Source organism: Diplotaxodon limnothrissa, linkage group LG20 (genome assembly GCF_057381915.1).
Source record: "Diplotaxodon limnothrissa isolate DT_005_m linkage group LG20, D_limnothrissa_male_GT1.1, whole genome shotgun sequence".
Taxonomy (NCBI): Eukaryota; Metazoa; Chordata; class Actinopteri; order Cichliformes; family Cichlidae; genus Diplotaxodon; species Diplotaxodon limnothrissa.
In genome coordinates this window covers 10,256,288-10,276,049 of record NC_140615.1, presented here as the reverse complement: position 1 = coordinate 10,276,049, position 19,762 = coordinate 10,256,288, and the positions used below count along the sequence as shown (strand labels likewise).

Here is a 19,762-nt window from a genome sequence, read left to right as displayed (position 1 = left end):
ACGTGACACTTTTTCCCACTCTGAGAAGGGCACGAGGAGGTACGCGAACGCGCAGAGGCACCAGGAGCCACTGCACTGGAGTATCACGTGTCCGAAAAGGAAAAAAAATACTCCAGAGTGTTGCACACCTGCCGGGCACGCGCTGTTTATTGACACCCAAACAATTCTGGGCATGAGGTTAATGCGCTGGAAAATTTGCCCGTTATGACGTTGGCTTGTTGGACTTTGGCTACATTAGAACAGGCTAGTAGAAGCTCTTGTTAGCTGTAACTGGTAACAGTAGCCTAAACCAGAGATTTACAGTACTGCGCAAATGTCTTGAGCCACAGCCTCACCTCTTTTTATTTGCTAGGAAAATGTGCAAACGTACATTAAAATACAGTATATGAGGCAACAACAGAGTTTGTTCAGTTGTAATGACTTTAAAAAGGACAGGCTTTAAATGTTTAGCTTTCATGTCCTCTTCTATTCCTCAACACAGCTTGAACTCTCTTAGGCAGCTTTCTTGTAATTTCTTTAAGTATCTTCAGGAATAGTTCTCCAGGCTTCTTGAAGGACATTGAAAGCTCTCATTTGGATGTTGGCTGCCTTTTGTTCTGTTCTCTATCAGTATAATCCCACACTGCTTCAATAATGTGCAGGTCCAGGCTCTGGGGAGGCCGATCCATGACTGACAGTGTGCTCTTGTGTGTTTTTCAGGTATTCTTTTACTGCATTGGCAGTATGTTTGGGATCATTGTTGAGCTGAAAAATGAAACTGCAGCCAATCAGACACTTTCCAGAAGGCATTTCATGGTGGATCAAACTCTGATGGTACTTTTCTGTGTTTTTAATACAAGCAATTTTGAGACGATCTCCAACACCACTGACTAAAATGCATCATTAAACCATGACAGCCATGACACATGGCTTTAGATGCTCCCTGTTCACTGACACTCTCTCCTTAAGTCCTTGCTACGTACTTATTTGGATTCATCACTCCATCAACCCTGTCGCTGCTGATTTTCAGTCTTGAGTAATTTAGCTACCTTGGCATGCCTCTTTTCCCTGTTTCCCTTCACTAACATATATACATACATAAAACTACTATTTTATACATTTTAAAATTAATATTTCATAAAATATCAATTTTATCAAGCATTAAATATCAAACATAAAATTGATCTGTTATGTGTAGACACAAAACTGGTTCATCACTTCAGGTAGGTGCTGAATAATTCATAGGTCAGTGTTTAGTGAATTAACAAACAAAAACCAAAAACCTCTGAAAATGATCAAGTACATTGACTGGACTAAAAATTAGTTAAAAAGCAACCCATGTTCAAAAAAAACTGTGGCTTCTTAGGATAAAAATAAATAGAAATTAGGGGTGACTCAAGACTTTTGCACAATGTTGCACATGATTTATTGCCGCTTGTGGTGTTTAATCCAGGTGAATATCAGCCCCTCTTTTTTTAAAAATAATCAAACCCTTTGAAGAAGAAATAATCCTGAGTTTATCTATGATTGTTGCCTCCTCTGGATGTATTTTTATGTTGGCAAGCTCATCAGAATGTACCAAGCTGTTGCTCTAATGATCACGCCATCACTTTGATAGATTTCTTCAGTTTTTTCTGCATTTTGGGTCAAAGGTTTTCTAAATGGAAATTAACTGCAGACCTCTACACACTCTACTGTCGAGGGAATAGCAAACACACAGCCCACAATACTCTACAAAACAGCTTTTGGGTTATTTGTCCATGCACATTTGAGTCCCTGAAAAAAATAAATGGCCGTAATTCCTTAATGTTCAAAGCAATATCGTTGTTCAGCCTCTCTAATTAAAGCTGAGTGTCTGGACTTGATTGTTTCTTTACAGGTGATTTTTCTTATCCATCTCAAATTCTCCAAATTCAAATGTCACTAAGTGATGTCACTCACTTAGTGTCCAAAAAACAAGGACATAGCATAACAAACAAAAACATATTTAAGAGACTGAGGGGGAAAAAAAGAGGTACTAAATCCATAAAACAATAACAACAAAGCCTTTAAGATAAGAGCGTCTCACACCCAAAGCTACTGGGAAAAGGACCACTTTCTGTTCTAGTGCCAAGTATCTCCCTCTGAGGCCAGACTTTATAGAGATGAATAAACCCTGCCAGCAAACTTCAGCGCTACACACTGCACAGTATATCTTCCAGCACAAAGGAAAGAGACAAAGTAGTGCTGGTGCTGAAAAGATAAAGAAAAAACAATTATCCTCTGAGCTTATTTTAGCATTCACATTCCACCATTAATGCTATTGCCTATTGATATTTTTCTCTGCTTCACACTTTCTTGTTTTGTCAAACCGATTCACATGGCAAAGAAAGCTTTGTTGCATTTCAGTCATGTGATGTTATTTTAATAGAAAGATTTATAATGGTTCACAGAGCTCCATCGGGAGAAGTAAGACATCTTTGTGTCAAGGCATTAAAAAACAGGAAAGTGCAAGCTGATAGGTAAAGGCTCTTAAGCTCAGGCAATCCCAGAAGACCCTTTTCTCAAAACTTTACTCTTGAATGAACAATCAGTAACACATTAGTCATTGTTATTTCACTCAAAGCAGTCTTCCGCTTGAATACAGAGACAGTGACATGTGAACTTTAACCTTCCTAGCCTTGAATGTCATGGTCTGCAAGTACAACCTGAATAAACTATTTGCATTTTCATTTGCTCTCACAAAACAAAAAAACAGTTGCCCATCCCGGACTAACTGGCAGAAACCTTTAAACTTACTGTGATCTAAGAGTTTCTTTTTACTTGAATATTAGACCAAAGATTAAAGCATGTCACTGAAATCAGCAGAACAACAAAGAAACAACAAGGACATCCAAGACTTGCTGTGCAAAGCATTAATGGTCCTGTAGCAAAGAACAAAAATCTTCTGCATGGCTGCAGGCACCCAACACATGAACTAACCTTTAATATTACTTTTTATTTCATGGATTTGTTGCAGTTACAGGATTCTTCCTGTAAAGTTTGATACTCGAGTGCAATGATTTAAAAGAAAGTAGAACGAGATCTGTGATTGACTGTAAACTTGATCTGTCTTTGACTTGTTGACTAGTCTCAGTTTAAATTTAGGTTTTTTCTGTCATGCAGTTTTACTGTGTTTGTGGATGAGGAGTTAATCTAACACAGAGTCAGCATTTTATTAAGTTTGAATATTTGTACCTCATTAAGCTACTGCTTTTTTAGGATACTTTGGTGCTAACATTACCCTATGTGGACTGGTATGTGCTACCCTTAAAATTGCTAATGCTCACTTCAGTGCGGTAGAAGAATTTGTTTAAAGTGCGTGAACAAAAACACCCTGTGCTACTACAGCAGGAAGCGTCTTTGGCTCAAAATGGCAAAACAAGTTTGACCCACTGGCTGAAACACCAAGCTTTAAATCAGCTCCTGAGAAAACCAGGAGACGTGTCACACATCGCTGGACCTGTTTTTATTTAATCTATGGGAACAAGCAAGGTGAGTGCAGAAAAACATCCATACTCTCGATTTTATAGATTTTGAACAAATGAGAAATGATAATGAAAAGAGATCAAATCTATATTGTGTTTAAGTTAGTATTGCTTTTAATTATGAGTCAAGACTATTGAACCATTAGGAACTGATTTATATACTTTGTTCATGGCTTTGAGCAGATAGGAAGTCAAAAACCCCACGGTTATTTGACTTTCCTTAAGTTATTTGAATATTTTCAGTAGACGGACTACAGCAGCAGGAGACCACACTGGGTGACATTCCTGTCAGCTAAGGACGGGAAACTGAGGCTACAATTCACTGTAGGTTCCAGAAAATAGGACAATAGAAGATTGGAAAGTGTTAATTTGTGTTGCAACATGCAGATGGTTGGGTGAGAATATGTAGTAAATGAAATGAAAACATGGATCCATCCATCCTTATATCAGCAGTATTGTTGCTGACCGTTTTCATCTCTTTATCACCACAGTGAACCAATCTTCTGACGGCTGCTTCTCCCAGGATAAAACACTGTGTCACAAAGCTCAAATCATCTCAAACGTCTTTATTGAACATGACAGAGAGTTTAGTGAACTCAAGTGGCCTCCACAGTCACCAGATCTCACTCCAGTAGAGCACCTTTGGGATGTGAGAAAGTGAGAAAGTCACATCATGGACGTGTCAGCCAACAAATCTGCAGCAACTGTGTGATTCTGTCATTTTAATATTGACAAAAACCTTTGAGGAATGTTTCCAGCACGTTGTTGGGCTTGTTGCGCCAGGAAGAATTAAGGGCAGTTCTGAAGTTTAAAGGGGGGTGTAAGCTAGCACTGAAAAGGTGTAACTAACAAAAGAAATGAATTGACACAGTTAAAGAGAGCTTTCCTTTGGCGTGTCAGAATGTGTGCTGGATAAAGACGTCTATCAGACCTGCGATGTCTATAATGAAGGAAATGAAGACCATAGTGCTCTAATTACATGTCTGTTAGTGAAACACTGTATTTGGTGTCTTGGTTGTCTGCGAGTGGCCACTGACTAATAACCTCCAACAGCTTTTTGGTCCACAGGCTTTAAAACAGGCAAACGTCTGCTGAAAGGAGGCTGACCACAGGCAACATAAAAACAGGCTGGGAGGATTTAAACATTTGTCATTTCTACAGCTCTACAATACTGTAATGGCAGAAGTCCAAGCAGTCTCTTTTTAATCTGCCATCATGAACCTTCTGATGAATTGTTGAATCCAAAATGCACTTTCTCAGCCAGCGTTTCCGGCTCCAGCAGAGCACCATTGCTTCTGAGGCAATCTGCGGCGCTGAAATCGATCCCTTTGACAGACTGACGCATTGACGCTACTGTTGAAGTAAATACTTAAGGAGATTAAAATGAGCAATGTGCCAGCACTTCACTCCACTCTGCGCAACAGACCGAGAAAGGGAACCCCTATTGGTCAAATGTGAACAGTTGATTGAATGACTGATGGGAAGAGAAGACCCCAATCAGCACTTTCAGAGCCCAAGTCCAGAGGACACAACCCAGGAGGCTTCTCATATCATTTATCTCTTTCCTGGGAGTCCGCCCTTCCTCTGACTGTACCTTTACCCTTAAAACAAAAAGCACCATTTATTCTTCTGCTGTACTTATTAAAGGACTATACCACCTTTTCTGGCCAAAGGTTTTCTGAGGAAATGACTCATAAGAATCAATTTAGCTTTTTTGGGTAAAATATCACTTTAATAATGCTGCTGCAAGTGTGTTTTAAATACTGTGGACTGGATGAATGGACTTCACTGAGGGGTGTAACATTCGAGGGCAACAGCGCAAGCCACAAGTACGCGGAGTCTAAAAACAACAGCCATGCATCAGCTTTATTTTACATTTTTATTTTATCTTCTCTTTTTTTGGACCCTTTAAACATCAGAGATGGTTGGGCCTCAGTAGATTGAGTTGCTGCCATCCGATTGGCTGATTAGCTATTTGCAATAACAAGCAGTTGAACAGGGGTACCTAAAAAAGTTGCCAGTGAGTGCACATTGCATTTCTTTCAAAAATAACACAAGTCCTAAGTTATACAAAGCTTTGTGTGGCAGTGTAAAACTTTCCATACATTCTGTAGAAGTGGGGTTTATAAGAAGAAATTTATTCTACTCCTAGAAAGTTGTAAAAAATAAAGTCATGATTAAATATCGCATTCATAAATTGGAGGCACCCTTTATGGGATTACATCCCCCACATTTCTTTCCATTTGGTATTCGGAGAATTGATAAAATGAGATTTTCACCAGCATTCTGTGGTAGTTTACCTTTCCCATAACACATCCCGTGTTTCAAAATGAAACTATAAAAGGGAAACGCCGGGCTTTGGTTTGTTTGTACCTCAGAATGCCTTGCAGCAATACGCAATGAGTTCAAGGAAACAACAGAAAACGCTTCTGGTTGTTTTTCTTTACTCTTTCCCCCATGAAAAGACAATTTGATTAAAGCTTTTTTTTTATGACTATTATTTCACAACCATTTAAACTCTTCAAAGTCACATGTGATTTTTCATGAGATGGTAATTTACTACTATATTATATATATTATTATAACACACGACAGGAATGATATGGAGACGTTGTTCTTGCGTCTCGTTTCCCTTTCATTAGTAATTCTCTTTCTTCTCCCTTTTTTTGCCCTGCGGAAGTCATGATAGAAGGAATGAAGCAGTCCTTTCAACTTATCTGAGTGTAAAGTTGAACATGAAATTAATTATTAACTTAGAGCTAAAGAATTTAGCTTATACTTCTGATCCCTTTAGAATTTATAGCCTTACCAATCATCAGCTCTTGCCTTTATATTTCTCAGCTATCTCACAAAAAGGCTGAACTACCTTTTTCATCCTCTGAACACAGAGTTAATTACCGTAATGTGCGTGACGGGAAAGATTCAGTCCTCGTCAGCAATCTGTTTGGGTGGTGTCCCAGCACATCCTGCAGGACAGCAGAAAGAGCTAACTCTGTGCTGATAGCAGAGACACAAAGGTTAGAGCAAGTGCGAGTAACCAAAGGGAACGCGGAGCACAAGCACAAAAACTTGAATAGCTGACGAATCTTAATTACGTCCATTTACTAGCGCATGCCAACAAACGCGCTAATATTTCAGCCTTTAGAGCATGAAAGAAAATGCAGTAATCTGTCAGATGATTGGTTTAAAAGACAGATAATAATACACTTTGTAATCTCAGATAACATGTTACAATTACAAATCTTAAAAAAGAGTAGTGTAGTGTGATTACAAATGAGGCATTTTTATCTATCATTTTGTTTCATGCTCTGACTGCGATCACAAGGCTGAAACGTTACCGTGTTGGTGGCATGGACTATTCAAGTTTTGTGATTGTACTGTCTTTGGGTACTTAGTATTAGAGTTATATGACTTCGGTTTAGCACAGGGGTGGGCAACTCCAGGCCTCGAGGGCCAGTTTCCCTGCAGGTTTTAGATGTGTCCCTGAACCAACACAGGTGATTTAAATGGCTAAATTAGCTCCTCAACATGTCCTGAAGTTCTCCAGAGGCCTGGTAATGAACTAATCATGTGATTCAGGTGTGTTGACCCAAGGTGAGATCTAAAACCTGCAGGACACCGGCCCTCGTGGACTGAGATTGCCCACCCCTGGTTTAGCACCATGTATTGGGAAGGCAAATCCTCTTCAGAGGCTGATTTAGAAATTGTGCTTTTATTTTAACCAGAAAATTAATAATTGGTTAGGAACTAATGTATGTGTCATAGGCCGGTCTCTTTCACAAACGAGCCTGCTTAGTACATTTAGGAGGCTGACTATTTGGCAGAAAACGGGAGCAGGATTGGTCCTTTTAAGCAGAGAGTGACGAGCTGATAGATGGCAGGTGAGCTAGTTGAAGAGCAGGAACTCTGGAATAGGACCTCCCAGGATGCATGCCTGCTGAGCCATCCTGGGAGATCCTATTCCAGAGTTTTTGAAAACACCAAACTAACCAGTGCAATGTAAACACAGTTAACCACTGGTGTTTTTCCAAAAAGTGATCACTTACCATGTCTACTATCTCTAGACTTTTCCTTTTTTTACTTTGCCAAAAACCGATTCCAGCTTCTAACTTGTAACAGGATTGTTGTTTCTGGCTCTAAATGACTTGAGATCCTTCATGGGAGATATGTTTGACATACTTCTGACAGATTATAGGCCAACTAGTCTGTTATAACTGTTTGAATTCCTGCAATCATTTTTGGCATAAACCCACCCGCAAATCAGAAGTGCCATTGCTTTATATGGGTTATCAAGTCTATCATAATGTTTTAAGGTACCTCAATGTATCTAAGCAAAATCCAAAGCAGAAGGGCCTACCTGCCTTGTTGCTCTCTGTACAGATTATATAAGGACAGGATGCTTTACAGACAACAGATGGAACAGCTTCTCATTTTATGTACACACACTGTGATAAACTTAAGCCTGCAGTAAATGAAAAATGGCTGTTACGGGACTTGTATTGGATTCACCATAAGGCCTCTCAACAAGACTCTGTTTTTACATAAAGCAGCATATGGCAGGGCTGATAAATGAGCAGCCACAGTTACACGTGATGCCCCACCCCAACACACACACACCCTGCAGAACACAAACAGGAGAGAAGAAAGGGAGGCGCAGGCATACATCATACATGTTGAGATAACATATACACAACACACACAATTCACTTTTCATTTTGTTTGCCTCAGACGCTCTGAGTTATTATGGTAGAACAAGCACAGCTGCACCCGCAAACGTTAATGAGTGCCCCAGTGGGCCATCGGGCTGAGCCAGCACGCACAGAACCAGGACCGTGAAACCGAACACCTGCACGGCATGCAGCCTTTGTTTGTAATGTCCTACTGTGCAGCCATGCAATTACCTTACAGCTGACTTCAAAACTGAAATATGATTGTAATACATTCTTGAAGCAAACATTGGACATGAGTTATACTTTTCTTTAAATTGGGGTAAGGAAGTAAAACTAAAATATACAGCATTATTCAGTGAGTGGCCCACGACTACTTCTCACCTCACCGACCTGTGGTGGTTAGTCTCTGAGTTCAGGGCCCAGTATGTTTGACATATAGATTTACTCACAAAGAATCAAACATGCAATTTGTTATGATATTAAAAATATGCTGGTTTGTGTTTCATGGTTCTTTATTCTTGCAATGTACATAAAAATAGTTTCAAAGTAGTGAACTGTAGGAGCTTTCTAAGAGGGAAAAAAAAGATCTCTGGACCATTGCACTTTAGGCAGTATTTGTTTCTCATGAGTTGCATTTTGGAGCCGTGATGTCAATTGTCAGAACACTGTATAATCGGGAAGATTTTCCTTGCGCTCCAAGTATGAGCCTGCTTGTCATGTTTCTAGTGTGAACACACTACATATAGTGTTTAGAGGCTGAGTATTAATACCTGGTGAGTGGCTCCATCTAGCGTGTTAATGAGGGAAACACAAGGTTAAAATTCCAAACGTCTGTGCCTGAACTTTCCGTCTTTCTCCGATTTATAGATGTTTTCTACAGACTCTATTTTGACTTGTCACGGTGAAGGAATCACCATTAAAATTTATAGTACGGGTTCATTTCTATGAGTGCTCCAGTGAGAAATGAAACATGCAGAAAATCTCCCCTACCTCACACTGCCTGATTGATTCACATAACATTCTCCCTCTCCGTGGTTTTCAAACAGTTTGGGCTATCTGAATGTGTGTGGTCTCCTCACCAAACAAATACCCTCTAAGCATCACTGTTCGCTGTCCCTCTCTGAGCCTCGTTCTGCCGGAGGTTTCTTCCCGTTAACGTCACCAGGTACTTGCTCAAAGGGAGTTGTTTAATTGTAGGGCTTTTCTCTGTTTTTTGTAGGGTCCTTACCTTGCAATATAAAGTGCCTTGAGGCAACTGCTGCTGTGATTTTGCTATATAAGTAAAACCGAACTGAACTGAACCACAAAATACAATCTCTTCCCGTCTTTACACTTCATGAGCAATCTGCACTAAATATATTGCTTGTACAAAATAAAATAAAATTCTCATTTCACTCAGTTGAACAGAAAAAATATCAATGTTCTTTCAAATAAATTAAGAAAAGAAAAAGTGAACATAATGTAGGAAATTGGTGCAAATAGCTACCTTTGAATTTCAAATGTGATTCAATATGAAATAGTCAAAGCCTACAGGTTCAGCTGAAGAAAGAAAGAAAGAAAGAAAGAAAGACTCGTATAAACCTGACCCCCCAAGTCTTAGAAAATGGATGGACACAGTGTAGTAAATTGTTTGCAATTTTTTCTCTACTAAGATCTAGAGGAGATGCCTTTTCACAAAATATGGAGCAATGGATCGCCTGTATGCTTGTATACGTCCTTTAACTTGTATGGCTACAGTCATTTGGGTCAGTACAGCCACTGGATACCTGAAACATTGGAGCCCGTCCCATTTGTCATAGGCAAAAAGTGCAGTACACCCTGGACAGGTTTCCTGTCTATTGCAGAGGTAACATGTAGAGACTAATAACTATAACTACTGATAACACAGCTAGGTCTAGGCCACCATCAGTTGCTGCTTGATTGTGGGTCTCTTTGCACTTAGTTTTGCCTTCAGTTATTAAAAACCATGCTCTGTTGGGTTGAGATCAGGTGACAGACATCCCATGTCTTTGCATTGAGAAAGTCTTGGGTTGCTTTCACAGTAAGGTATGGGTCACGGTCCGTTTACTGTCCGATCAGTTCAGCAGCATTTGGCTGAATCTGAGCAGAAACTATAGCCCTGTACACTCCACAATTTACCCTGTAACTTTTATCAGCAGTCACATCATCAGTAAACACCAGTGACCCACTAACTGGCAGGCATACATGCCCCTGCCACAACATTGGCTCCACTAGTTTGACAGATGATGTGGTATGCTTCAGATCACGCGCTGCTTCTCTACTCCATACTTTTCTCTTCCCTTCAGTCTTGTACACGTTAATCTTGTTTTGATATGTCCAAAGAAAACATTTTCCAGAACTCTGAAGGCTCTTTTAGATGTTTAGATGTTGCTTTGTTGTAAAGCTTCTTTAATTCCACTCATGAAGGCGTCCAGATTGTCAAGCTTGACAATGATACACCTGCCTCCTTCTTGATTTGGTTAATGTCTTGAAGTTTCTTTTCTTAACCACGGAAATAATTTCCAATCATCCACTTTAGTTGTTTGCTGTGGCCTTTCCGGCCTTTTGGCGTTACTGAGTTTAAGATTGCAGCAGATTGTAGATTTGGCCACTCCTGATGTTTGCTATCTCTCAGATGGGTTCATTTTGTATATTTCAGTCTAATGACAGTCTTCTTCATGTTCATCTCTTTGGGGCTCATATTGGGAGTTTCAGCGAAAAGCTGCCAAACGAAAATTCAACATTTTGGAATCAACTCTTTTATCTGCTTGATTTGCCATGGAATATTGATAGAGTGCAGGTCTCAACTAACAATCAAACCGCCAAACAGATAACCCAATACTTCATATACTTCATTAAACCACTTTAATTTAAGCTGAAAGTCTGAACTTCAATCACATGTTGACTGTTTGATTTCAAATTCACTCTGGTGGTGAACGTTGCAAAACTTGTGCCATTGTCCAAAGACTTATGGGCCTAACTGTAAAATTTTTAGAAGAGTAAACAAGGCTTCAACAAAGTGAAACCAGACTTTTCACCGTATATTAAGGAAATAGAAAATAATTTCTGTATTATAAAGCTTCAAAATATATCACTGTCTATAATAACAATAGGACAGTTTGTAAGGAGGGTCTCTTAGCGTATTTTTGTACTTCTTTGATCTTATGAAATTTGTTATTTATATATGGTAAAACACAGTCTTCATAACTTTAGTAATAATAAATGTATATTATTAATAACATTTTTAGTTTAGAGTTCCAGAAAGTCCTTTATAGCTATAGTTAATATTAGGATTTCTTGCCTCTGGTTTTTAGGACAGGATACAGCTGTTAGTCAATTTAAACACATTTTAAATTAAAAAGGTGTTGATGGGCTGGTGTTTTTAATGTTGAGAATTTTTAAATATGATATGTGTATTAAATATAATTTATTTATTTTATTTGTTTTTGGTGTGCAGTATCTAACCATTTCTTTACAGATCATCACACCCTTGTGTGTCAGACCTTTGCTTAAATTCCATAATCTGGTGTTATGCGGACCATCTACCAAAAGAGGGAGCCATATCAATATGAAAAAGAGCCATGTTTTTCCATCAGTCCAGGAATGTGTGAAGCAGACCACCTGCTGATCAGTTTCATAACGGAGAATATTAACCCCGTTTAATGTATAACATGTTTAGAAGGATTAGGGAGAAGCTGGAGAGGCAGACTGTTCACATGCATGGTCGAGTTGACATTACAGTCAGCTGTTCTCTTTCAAATGAGACACCTGACACATTTTTGAGTTTCAGTTTTGGTTTTGCAGAGATGATGATACATATTGTCAACACGAATCAGAGTCTTTTAGTCCAAAATAAACAAAATCATCTGATCGTGAAGTCACTGATCTATGCTCAGCCAGCTTACATATTGTATTTAAATTGTTAAATATTAAAAACACACATACAAAAACTTAAAATCTACAGAAATAGATACTGTAAAGCAAAAAAAAACTTGCTCTTTTTTTGAAATCTGTATTCTGGTCAACAGCTGGAGAAAGATGTCAGGGTACAGGTCTGCTTCAGAGAAGAGTCCCGACTTACTAGATGATACTGATGTGCTGGCTTGAAATCATCTGCTCCACTTTAATCATGAGCTCTTCTTATGAAGCAGCCAAACCAAGGCTGACCTTTGGGTTTTAGAATGGAAATGTCGTTCTTTCTAAAAATCCTCCTGATTTAACCGAACTAAAAAACAAAACAACAGAAAAAATCCACATGCTGTTAACTTGTTATAGCTTGTTATAACTGGTTTAGCAGTCAGTAAATAAGGTGAAACCAGAATGCAAAATATTATGAAAGAACCTTTTCCTGTTTATGGTGCATGCAATTTTTTTATTTTTAAAATGCTGAAAACAGTTAAGTAGCACAATGGGAAAGAGACCAGCGGCTTTGTGCATACCGCAAAATTCAAACTCTGTTAGATATGCAGTTATTCAGCTGGAGAGTTTATTTAGGACATAACTCCACGTAAGTGGGCCAGACTTGTGCTGGCATGGCTGCGTGAGCTTGGCAACATTAGGCTTGGTGCACTGATGCACCTACTGTGGCATATCCTTTCTATTAAAAACATTCTCAAAAACAATATTTAGGGCATTAAAATGAATGTTTAGAAGTTAAAATATTGGTCCAATATTCAGGTTTCATGTGTTGTATATGGAATACCTTTATTCAGTAATCACACTACACAGTTGTGATACTATCATGAGAGCACATTCTGTCCAGATCTAAAAAATCAAAAAACAAAAACAAAAAACAAAACAAAACACAATGCAAAGAGCTGCACATTCTTTAAGCTATACAGGCACCTTTAAGTAGTAGCATCAAACAGTATTTTATATGATTGGCCAACTTTTACAGACTTTTTGTTGTCACTGTCCCAGCTAGAAGCATTTTCGCTGGTATCCAATTCAAAATGAGCATTAAAAATATAGCAGACAAATACAATTTCGGTTTATATATATATATATATATATATATATATATATATATATATATATATATATATATATATATATATATATATGTATATATATATATATATATATGTATATATATATATATATGTATGTGTGTGTGTATATATATATATATATATATATATGTATGTGTGTGTATATATATATATATATATATATATGTGTATGTGTGTGTGTGTATATATATATATATATATATATATATATATATATATATATATATATATATATATATATATATATATATATGAGACACTTAGAACTTCAGAGGCCAGCCAGACTGATTGGAAACACTTGCATGCATGGGCGCTTATTCGGAAATCATCGGACATCTGAACAGGAAATTGCATTATGTTAATACCAGTTTATTAAATTAATTTCTTGATCTTGGCCATCTTAGGTAAGCTATAAGCAGGTTTTACACATCCAGACGTTTTGCCGATAGATTATAAAATTTTCAAAATTATATTTTGGGGGTTTTTTGTTTGTTTTTTCGCTATATATCAGGCTTTCTTCTTCTTTGTTTTTGCACAAAGTATGTTGTTGTTGTTTTTTTAAACAACTACTAAATTATATTTTTGGATGATGCAACAAAGGCGAACAAAATGAACCGCGTATTACGCATCAAATAACATTTGACAGTTTAACTTTCATGCAGTCCTTTCCTCTGCTAACCAGCACTGGAGCCCACAACACTTTGGATGCTCGGGCACTTCCGGAACTTTCGTAATGGCTTTTTTTTCCTGTACAGAGCGCGTGCAGGGACCAACAGGACCGACCCTCCTCTTTCAGTAAGAAACCGATGAATGGGTGAAAGCGGCCAAGCCTGCCCTGCCTCTCATTACCACTTCCTAAATAAAAGCTTTTTTTCCCCTTTTTTTTTTACTTGAAGGGACTCATCGCAGAGACGGGGACGGAAGGTGAGAGACACACGCCGGCTTTAATGTCCGCTTTCGAATGTTTTCTTCCTGCTAAAAGCATTTTCCCCTCTTCTGTTGGGCTATTTTGGAGCGTCAATTAGGCTCCAGACAATAGAGGAGCATGCTGCACTTGCACCCCCCACCCATTCTTCGCTTCCTCCTCCTCCTGTCTGCATTGCTGTTGCAGCCCCCCCTCTTCTGTGTTATGAAACAAGCAAGCACGCTGCTTTCATTTTCGTGTTAATTTTTCTATAGCAGGACTTCGGAAGAAGTAGCCGACACAGAGATGCAGTCAGGGGGACACATTAAATAAGAAGCGGATAGGTGTTACTTAACAGTTAGGCTATGAAGGGAAAGCATAAGGAAAGTGACTTATGTAAAGACTTATGTAAACTGAGGCTTTCTGTTTATTAGGATGCCGATTAGCACCATCAGCAGCTTAAGCGTTAGTATTCCCGGGATCTTTCACAGCCACTTTTTAACTTCTCCACTTGCTTTTCAGTTCGTTTGTCACACTTGTGCACAGCTTCAACCAAATGACATCACTCGAGACAGTTTGTAGGACTTTGCACAGCTCCATCTAGAGACACAAAAGGCTTCCACAAATATACAGCAGTGAGCATCTGTAAGCACTGGAATATACCAGTTGTCTTAACACGGAAGTTAAAAGTGCAGAGGAAAGTGCATCTGCGCAGAAGTATGGCAGTTTATTTAACTGTACCCACACACACCACTGTGCAAAAGTACAGAGGATTTTATATTTTTTGTTTTCAAGGAGCCACACTTTCTAATTATTCCTTGAGGAAATAGTTCTCCAGGCTTTCTGAAGGTCTCTCAAAGTTTTCACTCAATTTTCAGTCCGGTCCTTGTACCGGACCAGAGGGTTGCCATTTAACACCGGGCTATGAAGGATTAAAGCACAACAAAGGATACCTAGATCACTAGAAGAACTTGTGTTGTGTTTATACTTAACGGACAACTTAGCAATTTATTTTATATTTTAAGGTACTTGGTTACCAGCAGCCTGCTACAAAAACTAGTTCCTTCAATTTCTTTGATTCAATCTGTGGAAAATGCCAACAACATGGTTTGACAGACATAAACATAGTATTTTTTTGCAACAAGGTTATCCCCAAAAAGAAAGTAACATAGCATGAGGTACAGCAGGGGTGTCAAACTCAAATACACAGTGGGCCAAAATTCAAAACTGGAACAAAGTCGCGGGCTAACGTTAATATTTATTGAAATATATTTATTCCTCCAGATATAAGAATGAATCTTTTCTTATGGACTCAAACACGTTTTGCTGAAAAACTGAATATGGAACAAGCAAAGCTTAATACTAAACAATATATATATTAGCTGTATAATACCAGTAGGCCAGCTCTAATAGTAATTTGGTATGGCTTTGCGGGCCAAATTTGGCCCGCGGGCCAGAGTTTGACACCTATGAGGTACAGTGTCTCTAAAGAATCTGTGGAAACTACACAAGTGGAGGACAAAAGAAGAAGTGGCCTAAAAAAACTATTTACAGCAGATGAACAGTGCCTGCAAGTCATGAAAAACACTTAAAAAATGCAAGACCTGGCTCATGACCTTAGACATGCATCTGGTCCTCTGTCCATCCAGCGACTGTTCACTGAAGCCTCATCAGAAATGGTCTCAGTGAAACGTTGGCTGTCAAGAAGCCATTCTTAAAGGAAACTGGGAGAAAGGGCTGAGGAATGCCAGATTACTCAAGAACTGAACTAGAAAATAACATCCTCAAGGGCTCTGTCATGGTTTAGGACTGAATTTCAGCCGGTGGTGTTGGAGATCTTGTTAGAATTATGAACACAGAAAAATACCATCAGATTTTGATCTACCGTGAAACACCATATGAAAATTGCCTGATTGTGCCACAGCTTAATTTTTTCAGCATGACCATTATCCCAAATATGCTGCCAATGTAGTAAAAGCATATTGGGACAGAAAAAAACACCAGAGAACACGAATCAGTCATAGACTGGCCTCCCCAGAGCCTGGACCTGAACGTTATTGAAGCAGTGTGGAAACATAGTTGACAGAGAACCGAAAAAAAGGGAGACAACATCCAAAATATGCTGGCTCTGGATAGTGTAGTGGTAAGACTACACCCCATTCGGAGCGGGAGTCACAAGTTCGATTCCTACCCGGTATCCAGTAAGGGTCCTGGCTAGACCCCCCATTCTTAAAACAAAGCCCTGGAATGGCGTGGCTATGTCTGCAGCTCAAGAATTTCACTACATGTTGTACCCTGTATAATTGTGTATGAGACAAATAAAGGTTGTTTACTTAAAAAGAGCTTTGAATGTCCTTCAAGAAGCCTGGAGAACTATTCCTGCAGACTACTTAAAGAAATGACAAGAAAGCTGCGAGAAGAAAGAGAGTTGAAGCATACCACATTTCTACTTTAAAGCTCATTAGAAGTGCACAAACTCTGGTTTTGCAACCTGAGCTTATGGAAGCCTCTTTACTTTTAAAAAAATTCTATCAAGCTCCTGTATAAATCTTAAACGCTTCACTAACTGGCCGTCAAGTGTTGTGTTTTTTTGGGGTTTTTTTTGTGGGGGTTTTTTTGGTTTTTTTTAGTGAAACTTATTGTGCTGCTGGTAGAGATGAATTTGAAGTACCGTTTTGAAGGTTACATTGCGTCTTTTCTTACTTAAGACTGTCTGGAATGATTCAAACTCAAGCTTTGATATGATCAGGTTGGCAAACTCCCAGACTTGTCAAATCTGGCCGTGTATGTGTTTGTCCAGTTTTGGCCTTTGTTTCCTCTCTCGCGCTCTCTTGAACAAAATACTGTTTGCAGGCTTGCATACTTCAAACACAGGTCAAGATTGGTTAATTACATTTTTGCGGGGGTTCTGTTTAGATCCAGATTCTCAGTATAATTTTGAAAGGATGATCTGGGGACGCTCCTGTAGTGCTCTTTTCATCCCTCCAGTCACCCTTACATCACTCGGTCTGTTCCTGCTAATGAGCTCAGCAGGCAGCTCAGTACAGGAACACATCCCTAGAAACAGCACAGGAGTGATGGGAGCAAGGTGGCTACCGCTGGCCTGCTTGACATTTATGTATGGTGATGGGGGTTGAGCACCAGATGAGATTTCATCTGCTTGACGATATAAGGGGAAGAACTGCCCGCACTAGCATGATAGCGCTGGTGGCGAAGTCGAAAATGCACTTTTAGTTCTCACTTATCAAATGTTTCAAAGCAGTTAGGGTGAGATGTGTTCATGTAGTTAAAAAATAAACAATAAAGGATGGAGGATATTTGTCTACTAAATGTACTTTCTGCAGATGAATGTGCCAACAAGGGAATCGGGAAAGAATATCTGTCTTTGAGTTATAGAAGAGGGCATGTGTGTCATGCTCACTGCTTCCCATACTGAGTCCTAAACAGCGGGTGAGTGTTGTAAGTGTCTCTTTGACCTACGCTTCTTGTAAAGACGGGGGACAAAAACCACAATGAGATAGAAAGTGATGGATGCCAGGCAGGGCGCTCTGACCTGGGTCAGATGCTAATTTTCAGAGTTGAGTGAAACATCACAGCAGGGAGTTCGGATTAACTAGAGATTTGGTTTTACTTTATCTCTCCTTGTGGCCAGAAAATGTAAATCAGTGGAGCAGAAATGGAAAGAGAACGAGTGAAAGAACGACGGAGCTGAGGGACTGAGCTCCGGTGCTTCTCATGTTTTAGGAAATTCGTAATACCAACACGAGTGGGGTGGATGAGCCACTGTGTCTCTGACCTACTGTAATAGTTAACCTAACTAAATGTCATTTTAAAATCTTTAATAGAGGAATTGTCAGCAATTTCTCTTTTTTACTGTGACACATCAGGATTGATGGAGGAAGTGTGAAATTTTGCAAAAGGCTCATTTTTCTTCTTGTGGCTAATTGAGTGTAAAGAACAGAGGGGCAGATGCAGAGAGCGACTGCTGTCTAGCTTACAGCAGTGAACATGCTGAGTGTTACTTCTGTCTAAAACTGCATGCGGAAGAGTGGTTTGAAGTCTGTGACTGTTCTCTTTATGTATGAGCGTAAAAACCTCAGCCAGTGAAAAGAAATCTGGAGACAGGGATGTAACTAATGGCAGCAGCAGAGTGGCTTCTCCCGAATGATGTCGCCCATCAGAATAAAAAACCCTCAGCATCAGTGGAGTGTAAGAGTAGTACTAAGTACTCCTTTATACTCAGTTCTTCACACCAGTTGTAATGGTTTTGAGGGCTCTGTGGTGTGACAAGCATATCGATGCAAAAGCGTGGCGAGTGGCAGCAGTTGTGATGTCACCATTCGTCAGAGTGACCATGACAAGCTTAAACCAGACTTGTCATAAAACCAAAGCACTTAAAACTTTGAGAGACTTTGTTATACCATCTTTATTTGTGTAACTCAGGCTGCTGAAACATTATCTCCAGTATGTGCAGGAAATAGCAGTTAACAGCCAGTCAAAACCAGCCAGTACGCCCAGAGTTGGTGTGAGAAGGCAGGACCAAAGTGGTGGAGATGATTGGGGCACGTTATGAGTGTCTGTATTTGTATATGTATGTTGTTATGATCGGATTGGTTTAAATAAGTTAAGCAATTTTAAAATGTTTTTTATTTATAAATGTAAAATATCTCTAGCCAATCCACAAAAAAATCCAACGTAGCCGAATTCTGCAGTACTCAGCAAACCTTGGTGTGGCCATAGGGGTATGCTATGAAGAGGGATTAGTAGGTTATCGAGCTATGTCGAACATGTAGTCAGAGTTTTCAGTGTCACAAACGTCATTCTCTTTTTACTGGGTTTAAAATGACCAGAAGCACCACGATTTCACTAATTATTTTACTTACAGCATGTTGTAAGTGTGATAGAGATTCTCTGCTGGGAGAACATGTTTTTAGGTGCATGTTAAGCTGTAGCTTACTACTGCCTAGTTACTGCTCATAAGCCTGTTTGACACTGCTGGAATTGCAGCTACTACTGCACAAAACACACAGTAAGAATACCTGTTTAATCAAGTTCACTTTGATCTTCCAACGAACTAAAGCAATTTCAAAGTCTCTTCTATTAGGCTGTGGGACAGGAACATTTAATGTTTAAATGTCTCTACTTTAAAGTTTCAGACTAATGTGCAGCAGTCACATTAGAAATAAATAGCTCTGAGAGGGCACTGTGATAAAATAAATATATTCACTCAAATTAAAATGTCAATTTTACTGCACTGTGCAGTCGATCACCAGATTAAGGATTTTCCTCAACATTAATCTCTTGTATTTGCAACGGTGTTGGCCTTGACTGTTAAAAATTTTATGTTCTTTATATATTTGTGTCACTGTTTTACTATGATCAGCTGATAATCTCTCCGATTGGAGCCGGTGGCACTCATAGGAATCATTTTGTGCAGGAGAAGAGTCATATGATGCTTGAAAGGGCGCTTTCATGTGGGCCGCACAGAGCCTGAAGCGGAAAGTCCAGCTTAATAGAGAAAGCTGATAACCACCATCGTGATACCCGTTATTTCCAGCTGGAGTTTTGGGTTTTCTTGAGTCAGCTAATGCAGAGAAAGCCTGGCCGTGTTGACTTTCCTACCCTTCAGGCCTTTACACATTCAGTGGGGAATTAATTTGAAGTCCTGCCTTCATGTTCCTTAAGAGTCTG

The 19,762-nt window shown here is 39.2% G+C and overlaps 1 protein-coding gene across 1 annotated transcript in view; it reads left to right on the top strand.

Moving 5' to 3' along the window:
- The first annotated feature begins 13,993 nt into the window (after positions 1 to 13,993).
- The window catches only part of LOC146610583 (helicase ARIP4-like), an 83,594-nt gene continuing 77,825 nt past the window's right edge, over positions 13,994 to 19,762 (top strand). Inside the window, exon 1 of the mRNA XM_085344989.1 lies at positions 13,994 to 14,091. The gene's annotated coding sequence lies outside the window, so the exon portion shown is untranslated. The remainder of the gene's footprint in view (positions 14,092 to 19,762) is intronic.